The following is a 12,091-nucleotide window of genomic DNA, read 5'->3' as shown; positions in this document are numbered from 1 at the left end:
GCTGCTCTTTGCTGTGCCCAAGCATCCCCCTGGGCTCCCTGGAATCCCAGGAAGCAGCAGAGATGGGATGGAGCAGGCTGTCTCCATCCTCCATGGTCCCTTCCACCCACCTCCCCCTGCCAGCCAAACAGGGCTGAGGACTCACGGCCAGCTCTTCCCCCTCACCTCTGTCCACCCTGGTCCCCTTCCCCTCTTTCCCTGCCCACACCACCACTGGCTCCTACTCATCCCAACCCTGAAGCCTTCAGAGGTGACCCCAGCATCCCCTGTGGGCCCTGCAGCTGGGAACTTGGCTCTGGCCCCCATCGCCTCACGCTCCATCTTCTCATCACTCATCTGCGGTACTAAGTTCCCATTTCACTGATGGAGGAGCTGAGGTTCTGAGACAGGAGGCTGGTTCCCAAGGTCGCAGGCAAGGTCAGCAGTGCCAGGACTCAAACTCAGGTCTTGATTCCTGACCTCCTAACCTCAGAGTGGTACAGCTGCTCGTTTAGCTGGGCAAAATCGACCCAAGACAAAGATTAGGATGCAAGCTGTGTATTTGGGAGGATGACCCCAGAAACATCGGGAGGGAGTGCGGAAGTGGGGCAAGGAAAGAGTGAGCGGGTTACCTTTGTGAGCTCAGCCCCCGGGAAGCTGGGGGAGAAAGCGCATTTATGCACCCGTACTCACGCACCTGTTCCCACCCTTCTGCCCGGCACTCCACAGCCCCAGGAAGCCCTCAGGCAGAAAGAGTGAGGACAGTGACCACAGCGTGAGCTCCCAGGTGGGCACCGCAAGGACCTGGGGCTGTGCTCCCCCAGAGGGGTCTTAGGTCCTTCCTCTTCCCCACACCACCCACTCTGGTCCTGCCGCAGCCCTTCTGAGCCGCAAACAGAAGCCTAAGAGACAAGAGCTGGTACCAGCGGGAAAACGGAGGCTGACAGAGACCGCCCGCACGCCTCAGCCTGCTCAGGGGGCAGTGGCTGAATGCCCCTCCCTTGTGGGCCTCCCGACTTCTGGAACGCGCTGGACCCGGGATGCAGACGGCAACGTGCAGTGGGATGCAGCCGAGTTACATGATCACCAGCAAGTCCCTCCACCTCTCAGACCCTCAGTTTCCTCATCTGAAGAAGGGGATCGTTAAAATCAAAAAGCCAACTCGCAGGATTTTCTGCAGGGATTCAAGGGGACAGAAAGATATAAAGGGCTTAATACAGCACCTGCAAGGAGCAGGAGATGCTTCTATAAATATTTGCGTTTCAGTGAGAGGGGGCCTGTGTCTCTGGCGTTTAGTAGACAGAAGCCACTATTATTGTGGTTGTCCTGGTGATTAGGGACCCTCTCCCTGAGGACCCAAGCCCAGGCCGCTTCTGTCGAGACAAGATATGGCTGGGTCAGACCTCCCAGGTCCCCCAGCCTCTTGCTCAAGGCTGCCTGAACTTTGGGGAAACAGAGGAGGAGGAGGAAGGGGTGGGAGCTCGGCCAGGCCGGCTGGCGGTAACCGCGGACACTGACCCTGCCCGAGAGGCCCGTCCTCGCCCGTCCACCCCTCCACCAGCGCCGCCTGCCCCTTCCACTCCGGGGACGCCTCGTCTTACACAAGACAGGAAGTGGGAGGCCTGGGGGGGGGGCGGCCAGTGACGCCAGGGCCCCGTGTCCACCCGGCTGCAGACGGGATGGGCAAGGGAGGCCCCCGCCAGGCTTCCTGTGTGCTGAGCACACTGGGCAGAAAGGAGAAGTGAGGCCCAGGGTCACAGGGAGATCCAGGCAGCATCCTCCCCTCCCCGGCCCAACTGTTCCGCCTGCCCTCCCTGACTCAGGGGCCCTGAGTTCAAATCTCAGCCCAGCCATCTCCCAGCTGCATGACTTTGGACAAGGCAGTGCTCAGCACCTCTGTTTCCCGTCATTGCTGGGGAGCAGAGACGCTTCTCCTCTAAGCCTCCCACCTCTAGGGTATTGTCATTATCCCCATTTCACAGATGAGGAGAGCAAGTCCACGAGGTTTTTTCAAGCAGCATCAATATACTTGGGTATTTAGGGGCATGATGGGAGAGGGCAAGCCTGAAGACCTACTGCACCCTGGCGAGGCCAACAAAGACCCCTAGACTCCATCCTTAATCCACTACTGTCGTTATTCAGTCGCTCAGTCATGTCCGACTCTTTGCGACCCCATGGACTGCAGCACGCCAGGCCTCTCTGTCCATCACCATCTCCTGGAGTTTGATCAAACTCCTGTCCATTGAGTCAGTGATGCCATCCAGCCATCTCATCTTCTGTCGTCCCCTTCTCCTCCTGCCTTCAATCTTTCCCAGCATCAGGGTCTTTTCTAATGAGTTGGCTCTTTGCATCAGGTGGCCAACGTATTGGAGCTTCAGCATCGGTCCTTCCAATGAATATCCAGGGTAGATCTCCTTTGGGACTGACTGGTTTGATCTGCATGCTGTCCAGGGGACTCTCAGAGTTTTTCCCAGCACCAATAGGTATTGCTAATCAATTATGATTCTCCCTCCTAGGAGCCCAGATGCAGCCTCAGTACAGCTCTTCAGCCACTGCCCCTCCAAGCCCCTAAGGCCTGAGTAAGGAGGGAGAGAAAGTCTGCTCCCCCAACTCAGCAACAGTCTGGATCAGAGGAAAACTTTCTCAAGAAAGAGGCTGCCCTCTGGCAAGCTGTCTCTGGGTATTTCTCAGCAATCAGGGACCCTCGAGTATATCTATACCTATCAGCCCAGACTCTGAGGGCTCCTCCTGGAGCAGTATATTGAAGGGATCACCGGCAGAGTCTGGGCTTTGAGGGAGACGTTAACACAGTAACGGGCTGGGTTTGCCCTTGGAGAGGAGGGTTTGGGGTCCAGGGCTGGGCAAGGAGGGGGCCAGGAGGAAGAGAAGGCCAGATCGCCAGCATGCTGTGGACTCTCAGCCACGCTCGGGAAAGTCCAGTGACCCACAGCCCTAGGGAGGATAGTGTAAGAAGGAAAAATGAAACCAAATGCAGAGCCCTGGGCCTCCGGCCAGCCCTGGCCATCTAGCCCTGTGTTCACTGCCATCACGCTGCTCCAAGCCGCCATCAACACCCGCCTGGACATCTGCAGTTGTTTCCAACCTGATCTCCTTGCTTCACTTTGTCTCCTACACAACCTTTCCACATGGCAGCTGAAGGGATCAGAAATATAACCCCGAGCAAGCCACACCCCTGCTTCAACCCCCCAACTGCCCTTCACATTTAGGATAAAATCCAGATGCCAGATCCTGGCCGCCAAGCCCCAGGTGCCTGGCCCCTTCCTCTTTCCAACACCATCTCCTGCTTCTTTCCCTATCACTGACGCCACCCAGGAACCCCCAGGAAAACTTGCTACTCCTTAAGGAAGCCAAGCTGATTCCACTTCAGGCCTTAGTTCCCTCGGGTCCCTCCACCTGTAACGCTGTTCCCCCATATTTCCCCTTGGTGGGTGCATCTCATGAATTAGGTCTCCGGAAATGCCACCTCCTCCCGGAGCCCCCGGCCCCGCCTCCCCAGGCCTCCCTTGCCGTCTCCCCTGATGCCCTGCATTGTGTTCCTCTGGTCATGTCATTGTAGCAGCCCCCCAGGCCTGGAGGGTTGTGTGCTCCATCGTGTCTGACTCTTTACGACCCTATGGAGCGTAGCCCACCAGGCTCCTCCATCCATGAAACTTTCCAGGCAAGAATACTGGAGTGGGTTGCCATTTCCTCCTCCAGGGGATTTTCCTGACCCAGGGACTAAACCCACATCTCCTGCATCTTCTGCATTGGCAGGCAAATTTTTTACCACTGAGCCACCCGGGAAGCCCCGAAACTGTCTGCTTATTGGTTTACTTGTGTGTCTGTCTCCTTCACCAGAATGCCAGCAGACAAGCTCTGTGCCCACCCTGGTCACTGTGTCCTCAGCACCCACACACAGTAGGTGTTTAACAGATATTTCTTGAAATTGAGAGGAAATAGCGTAAATCGCCTAGGGAAATTCTCACTGGGATCTTCCGAGCCCCCATTCACTGTCCCTCCCTGGGAATGACAAGGTGGTCCCTTAAGCGCCATCCACCAGAGGGTGTACAGGGCTGGGTCAAATTCTGATTTCAGTGGGAATGTGATGGGTTAGTGATGTCTGCCACAGAGCAGGCACGGTGGGGCGTCTGCATGCATTCATATCTGGTCTGCTCGATGCTGTCTCCACAACACCCAGGACAATGTCTGGAACCCAGTGCTCAAGAAGTATCGTGGAAGTTCAAATACATGGGTACTTCATCTAACTGGCTACTTTTTTCAGATAGAAAAACACCGCTAGCTCGTCTAACTAACAACTGTTGGCCAGCCATTTAGCCAGTCCCCAAGGTGTGCTAAACCTGAGAACAGTCTGGGGAGAGACTCTGATCCTCTGTTTACAGAGGAGGAAGCCAAGATGACAAGATTTGATTGAGGTCACCCGGCTGGGTTTAGTTGACCCCTAAGTTCTCCCAGAACTCAGTCTTGCAGCCCGGTGTGGGGGAGATGGAGACCTCACCCAGGCTCCTGCCCTCCCCCAGGGCATCCCTACCCCACTCCCTCGGGCACAGGGGCTGCAGAGAGGCGGCCTCTGCTTCCCTTTTGAGGCATGTCACACGGCTGTGGTTAAACGGAAGCAGGGCCCCTGCCCATCCCGGGCGCGGACCTCCGAGGGCCCCACCCTCTCCATTCCCAGCTCAGACTCTTTCCAGCTGACCACGGGGGTGTCTGTTCCCTGTTCCTCTTTTCTCTGGGCAGGAGGAAGTGGGTGGGGCCATGAGACAATGCAGAGACTCAGTTTCCTCATCTGGCAAGTGGGCTCAACCCTGGACACCTCCAGGAGTTGGTCTGTGGTGGAGATTCAAGAAAATTCATGAAAGATGCCAGGCCAGCCTATGATAGGCGGTCAAGCAGGAGGGCAGAGGTGGGCAGAGGGGCCTCTGGACCCCATCCCCCTCTTACCCTAAGGGCAGCCTCTCCATCACCTTCAGTGTAAGAGCGGGCTGCTGCCCCCGTGGAACCTGCCCCGTCCAGCTCTCAGCCTTCCCTACTCCTCACTCCCCCTTCTCCTCACAGCTCCAGCTTCATGGGCTTTTGTTTTATTTTGTGCTTGCTTTTCACATTTGTCTGTTTGGCTACTTCCAGTCTTGTGGCTCGTGGGCTCCTCGCTGCGGCAGGTGAGCCTCTCGCCAGCTGTGGCTCGAGGGTTTCTCTCTGGTGGCGGCGGGCAGGCTCAGCAGCTGGAGGCACAGACTTGCGCCAGGTGGGATCAAATCCGTGTCCCCCGCATTGGAAGGCAGATTCTTAACCACTGGACCACCAGGGAAGCCCCTACACGGTCCTTTTAGACTCCCTTATTCATTCTGCTTTGCCTTGCCACAGGGCCTCTGCACACGCTGGGCCTACTGCTGAAACATGTGTTCCTCCCTTCCTCAGGTCCTTCCCCTGCTCACGCTCCAGTTCTCAGGTCAGTTCTTTCTAGGTTCCTGACCTCCCCAGTCATGTTTCAACCCTCCTGCCCCACTGTGTGCTTAGCTGCTCAGTCATGGGTGACTCTTTGTGACCCCCATGGGCTGTAGCCTGCCAGGCTCCTCTGTCCATGGGGATCCTCCAGGCAAGAATTACTGGGGTGGGTTGCCATGCCCTCCTCCAGAGGATCTCCCCAACCCAGGTGTCCCACATTGCAGGCGGATTTTTTACCATCTGAGCCACCAGGGAAGCCCAAGAATAATCGAATGGGTAGCCTGTCCCTTCCCCAGGGGATCTTCCCCACCCAGGAATCGAACTCTGGTCTCCTGCATTGCAGGTGGATTCTTTACTAGCTGAGCTACCAGGGAAGCCCCGTTACAGGCCCTGAAATCACCTCAGGCTTGTCAGTCATAAACGGACGTTTCCGAGGGTGATTTGATTAACATCCAGCTCCCATACTGGGCTGTGGGCTCCCTGGGGCAGTGGTCATCGTCTCCCTGGTGCCTGGCACAGAGAAGGTGTTTATATTTGTTGAACAAATGAATAAATAAATGGCAAATGCAGAATGAATGCGGCAACAGACACGCGTGCCCTCCAGTTGCTCTCTCCCACCTCCTGCTCTGGCCATGGGCCCAGCCCCACCGCTGCCCTGCCCAGAGCCCCTCTCCCAGGAAGGCTGCTTCAGCCCCCACCCCCACCTGTCCCCTCCCTCAGCTCTCAGCAGAGAGAGAGAGAGAGACTTCCTTTCCTGGACAGAAACCAAAGGGATGGACCTCAATCGTGGGCTTTCAGACTGGCTTCCCCTGAGCCTGATATTCTAGGGCCGAGCCTTGGAGCCAGCCTCCAACAGAGGTCAAGGCCGGGAGGTCTCCCATCCCTGACTTCAAGCAGAACAGTCCTCCCCCTTTTACTCATGTTCTATTCAGGGCAGTCCCAACTTAGGCACTTTAACAGGAATTCAACCATACATGCTCAGCAGAAAAATCAAGTCTCAGAGCGAGAAGAGCTGACCTGGTAGGCGTGCCAGGAGGGGGAGATGTGGGTTAGCAGTGCCCCCAGGGTCTGAGTCTGCTCAGACGCGGCCCTGCTCCCTTAGTGCAGCCCCCAAACACCAGCCCGGCCTCCCCCCGGGTGGGACCTAGTGCTGGGAAGATGGCACAGAGTGCGTACATCCGCTTCGGTCGGGGAGGGCTGTGTCCTTCCTGTGGAATCCCCGAGGGGAACTTGGCCGTGGCCAATTTCCACCTTACGGGCCAGAGTTTGAGCCTGCCCCTGGGCGATGTGGGCCACCGCCATGGGATCTTCTTTCGAACAGTGGGTACCATGGCTCAGAGAAAAAGGAAAAGAAAAGGAAACCATCGGACAAGATGTTCCCAAAGGGAACACGGAGGGTGAACGGAACATTCCTAAATTCCATTCCTGCCAAGTGTCATGGCCCAGGCTACGATAAGTTCTGGGCTCTGTTCCCCTTTGCTTTGGGCAGAAGGGAGGCTCAGGGGTGCTCGCCCCACCTCTTGGACCCCTCCCTCACTGTCCCCCAACGCTGGCAGGTCTAGGCAGTGCCCTGGGTTGAGAGGGACCCATCAGCTCTCAGCCGGAAGTTACCTCGGCCGCAGGGACCCCACAAGCTGCACCTCTGAGCAGCTGCCGAGACTGTTGCCAAGCAGTGTTCTGGGACTTCCTTGGTGGTCCAGTGGTTAAGACTCTGCTCTGCCAATGCAGGGGCCGCGGCTTCGATCCCTGGTCAGGGAACTAAGAGCTCACTTGCCATATGGTACGGTTAAATTTTTTTTTAATCATAATAAAATTAAAACAAAAATTTTTTTAAAAACCCACAGTGTTTTGTGCACCTACTGTGTGCCAGGCTCCATGTGAATAAGACGCCATTCCCACTTGCTAGAGCTCACCTTCAGAGTGAGTTCAGGGTGGGCAGAAAACACTGAGAAGATGACCAGATGACCAGATAAGTAGAGAGAGAGAGAGAGGATGGCAAGCTCACCAGAAAAATGAATCAGAGTCAGGGACAGAGGAGGGTGGGGGGGCTGTCGCTGTGGGTGAACCGGGAGGACCCTTGCGGGAGCAGAGGCCTGAGTTAGGAGGGGAGCAGGTCAGAGAAAGGTCCAGAAGGCAGTGTCCCAGAGTGAGCTGCAGCAAGGGCAAAGGTGGGAACGGGCTGGGGAAAACTTGGTGTGTTTAAGGAGGTGCATATGAAAGTCCTTGTGGCCAGAGGGCAGGCGGTGGGAGGCAGGGTCTGCGGGGCGGGGAGGGAGGCGGGGGCCTGGGAGGGCTGTGAAACGGGCAGCGGTGAGCTGATGGAAGTTCTAACAGGGTCCTTCTGGAAGGTGGCAGCAGGGAGGAGGGGATGAAGAGGGACCAGGTGCTGGCAGAAGAGGCGAGAGAGGGCCGCAGTCTGGATCCAGTCAGGAGGCAGAGCCAGCGGGATTTCTGATGGAGTGGATGTGGGGTGAGAGCGAGCTGAGAGTGACTCCAGGGTCTGAGAGCTGATCCCCTCCTGGGTTGGGGGCAGTGTCGTTTTCTGAGCCGGGGAAGATGCAGGGAGTTAAATGACATCTATGTCTCTGATTTGGGAAACTGAGCAAGACAGAGAACCGGGAGGAGGAAGAAACTGGTCTCAGGCAGACCAAGTGGCCTGAGCCACCGATGGACACGCAGACAGGGCCTGGGGAGACCTGGTCAAGGATGAGAGGCCCTGTGCGGCTGAGCTCACCAGGCATGGGGTCAGATGAAGGCAGGAGAGAGTTCCGCTCCCCTTCAAGGGCCATTTCTGAGGCCTGAGAAAGAACAGGCGGGGAGGACAGAGGAGAACCAGAGAGACCAGCCTCTGCAGCCCTGGGAAGACGGTGCCAAGGTGCGAGGAGTGACTCAGGGGACAAGTAAGAGACGTCCCAGCAAACCCAGCCCACCTTTGCAGCCTGGATGTGGGATGTCGGTGAGGCTGGAACTGCCGGCCAGCCCAGATGAGCCCCCATCACCTTTAGAGCCCAGATTTCTCTGGGGCAGACGGAGAGACTGTGTTCTGATTGGTCTGAAGTCAGCCACAGGCATTCTTTCCCAGCTTAAAGGCAAACATGTGACTCCACTGTCACATGGGACATGAGGGGAAGTCTACGGGGACATTTAGACAATATTTTCCTGTTTGATAAAAGAGTGAAATTCTAGATGAAAAAATCTCTTTCCTGCCCAGCCCCCTTCCTTTCCTGGTCAGGATGTGGTCATGGGGATGTGATGACTGGTGCCACAGCAGCCACAAGGGCCCATGAGGAAAAAAAGAAGGGGAGAGAATTTAACCCAAAGCCCAGACTCTTGTTATAAGGTTTAGCTAAATGTCTTTACTTTTCCAGGCATGGAAGATCTCATCGGGATAAGAGGAAAATGAGAAGGAACCCTGAGATGGGAGAAAATAGAGAGGAGGTGTGAGAAGGCCTTAAAAGAGTCTTTTAGAGGATTTCATTTAGGGCAGCATTTTTCTCTGGTCCGTGGGAGAGAAAAAAGCCAGCCTCACAGATACTTAAACCCTCACCTAGGATGACACTTAAAACTTCATTCTAGAAGTCCAGGATGACATGGGTAGACATATCTAATGGTACAGATGGGGGAAACCGAGCCCCAGGGAACTTAGCAGCTGCCCATGGCCACACAGCAGAGAAACACCAGCTCACGCACCCAGCCATGCTGACTGACTCCCAGGTCCTCATCCGCCAATAGGGATAAGAGCAGCAGGTATCGGGACTTCCCTGGTGGCCCGGTGGTAAGAAATCCACTTTGCCACACAGGAGATGCAGGTTCCATCCCTAATCAGGGAACTAAGATCCCACACATGAGGCAAGTAAGCCCGCATGTCACAACTACTGAGCCCTCGAGGTCTGGAGCCCGCGAGCTGTAACTAGAGAGCCTCCATGGCTTGGATGTGGGGTTAGAGCAGAGAACAAAGGATCCCACATGACGCAGCGAAGACCCTGCATACCACAACTAAGACTGGCCCAGCCACACAGATAAATATTAAAAAAAAAATTAAAAAAAGGACAGCAGGTGTCCATCTGACGTGTCATGAGTCTCAAGAATCCACGAGCACTCAGCACAGTGGCTGAGATAAAGGGGGCTCAACAATGCCCAGGCACAGGGCCTGGTCCGTGGCAGGCTCCGTGAGTGTGAGCGGCTGTTTCTGCAAGTGGTAGGTGGTCTACGAAGGACGCGCCCATCCACTGAGCACCTCCTGCATACCAGGCACATTTCTAATCCAGAGCTCCCGGTATTTTGCTTCATCCCTCACAACAAACAGCTCAAGAGGCTTCATTCGCTCCCCAACTTAGAGCTTCCCTGGCCTCACGTTCCACGAAACACCCTAACTCCCCTCCAAGTCCTCACTGACCCCCACTGAGTTCCCTTCGCCCCTGCTTGTATGCCTCCTGGGGCAGGCAGCTCACTCCCGAGGACCCCACTTTCCAAAGTTCTTGGTCCCTGTGTGGCCCTAGGCAAGCGTCGAGGGCCACTCTGGGCCTCAGTTTCCACACCCGAGAAAGGGTGTGAATCATAGTCGAAGCCCCTGGCTGGTGGGGAGCCCCAGGACGGCCCTCGGCACAGCGCCTGGCCTGCAGCCAGTGCTCAGCCAACACGAGTGTGCGGGCATCAGCCATCCCCGTTACATGGGGCCTGCCTGGCCTCTCCTATCCTGCCTCCTGCTGGAGCCCTGGGTCTGTCCAGGTGTGGCCGCCAAGGGGCCCCGAGTGACCCCTGTCCTGACCCAGGAGCTGGAGGAAGGGAAGGGAGGTGCTGAGTCTCCCGGGCCCGCCCGCCACTGCACCCTGCGGCCCCCGGCTCCAGCTCCCGCCTGACCCAGGGCCACCCCCACCTCTGAGGACCCATTGTTCCTGTCTGACTCAGATCCAGGGCCCTGGGCCTGCCCAGGCTCCCACTTCCCTCCAGGATCCTCCATCATCCCCAGGGCCAGGGCCTCCATCAAGGGCCCCAGATGAGGTGCCAGGTGCGGCAGCGACTCAGCCGTGGGAGCACGAGCTCTAATCCCAGCTCCGTTCTCCCCAGCTGCGGGACCTCAGGCCCTCTGCCTTCCGCAGCCTTGGTTTCCTACTCTGTTCAGAGGGGCGTGACAAGACCTCACTGCACTGCAGTGAGGAGCCTGTGATCTGCGGGGGGCAGGGCACCCGGCACGTCAAGAGCCTAGGGGAGCATCAGCCCCACTTCCTCTGCTCCCCGCAGGCCTGGAAGACGGAGTCAGGAAGAGGCAGATGCAGGGGCCAGGAAGGGGTGACCGGCCTTGAAGCCAGAGGCCGGGGACCGTGAGCAGAGCACTGGATGAGAAGCCCACGGCCAGGTCCTGGCTCCAACCCTGCTGTGTGATCTTGGACAGACGATGGACATCTCTGGGCCCCAGAATGCGGGAAAGAAAAGGCTGGGATCCTCTCTCCCTGGGAAGCAAAGCAGGGAGGGAGGAGCCAAGTTTTCTTTTCATTTTTTTATTTTCAGCACAAAGGGCTTGAATGAAAACCAGCTGCACAGACAGAGCATCCTATTGTGAAGGCACCCGAGACTCCAGGGCAGGCGGAAGAGGCAGCTCTTGGGTGTTGGGCTGGGTAAACAGAGGCTGGGGTATTGGCCAGACACAAGAACAGGCAGGGGACAGCTCCCCCCTCCTTTAGAGCACTAACCCAGGAGGCTGGGGCGCTCCCTTGGGCGTCTCCAGCTGAGCCACCATCTCTGCTTCCAGACACGGGCCAGCCCTTTCGCTTCTCAGAACCTCTGCTTCCTCATCTGCAAAATGGGTACAGCCATCAGCACTTCTCTTTTTGGAAGGTGTGTTGTAATAAGCTCAGGACAGTCTCCTCAGACAAACAGCGTTGGTCTAATCCTGGCTCTGCCACTCACTGACTGTGTGACTTGGGGTTTCTACTTTTACTTCTCTGTGCCTCAGTTCCCCCATCTGTGAGATGGGCACAAGAGCAGTACTAACCCCCTGGGAAGATGAACCATTTATTACGATCTGGGATCATAATAAATAATGATAATAAATAATGATCCCGGATCATAATAAATAGTGACAATTATTATTTTCTTCTTATTTTTACTGTCTCATGAGCTCAGTCTGCTAAGGCCCCGTCCTCAGGAAGTCTTCTTTCCTCTGAGTGACAGTTCATCTCAGCACTTCCATCACGTAATCCTGGAGTGCTTGCTATGCACTAGTCTTGGCAAAGCCAGCATTCCAGAAGAAAGATGTTAAACGCCGGACTCGTGTGTGAAGGGTTCGGCACGCAACAGGTGCTCAGTGATATCATTCACCCAACACCTGGCCCCCATGGCTGCCCTGTGCTGGGTTCTTGCCGGCCTCTGGAGATACAGCCCTCTTTGGGGTCCCAGTCAGGGGGTCCAGCTTGGAATGGGAGATTAGCACGTGAAAGAGGCAACATTCTTCGACAGAGGAAGTCCAGGTCACCTCAAGAGCCAGAGGAGGTCAGGGTGGGCTTCCTGGAGGAAGTGAAAAAAAAAAATAGCATCTATTAAGAATTACCTTATGTGGCACATAATGCTAAACAGCTGGGCACTGTTCTCTTTAGCCCTCTGGGCAAGGTGTTTTTCCTCACACACCTATTCTACGGGTTAGAGACTGAGACCA

General features: G+C 56.3%; 1 long non-coding RNA gene across 2 annotated transcripts in view; it reads right to left on the bottom strand.

The window, feature by feature from the left end:
- LOC132346985 (uncharacterized) overlaps positions 1-12,091 on the bottom strand; it is a 48,107-nt gene that overhangs the window by 20,032 nt on the left and 15,984 nt on the right. For both annotated transcript variants that reach the window (XR_009497045.1, XR_009497046.1), the window contains exon 2: positions 1-11,943. This exon is cut by the window's left edge and continues 16,787 nt beyond it. This is a non-coding gene — a long non-coding RNA (uncharacterized lncRNA). The remainder of the gene's footprint in view (positions 11,944-12,091) is intronic.

Source organism: Bos taurus, chromosome 13 (genome assembly GCF_002263795.3).
Source record: "Bos taurus isolate L1 Dominette 01449 registration number 42190680 breed Hereford chromosome 13, ARS-UCD2.0, whole genome shotgun sequence".
Classification (NCBI taxonomy): Eukaryota; Metazoa; Chordata; class Mammalia; order Artiodactyla; family Bovidae; genus Bos; species Bos taurus.
The sequence above is the reverse complement of the archived record's forward strand: the minus strand, read 5'-3'. Positions and strand labels throughout refer to the sequence as shown.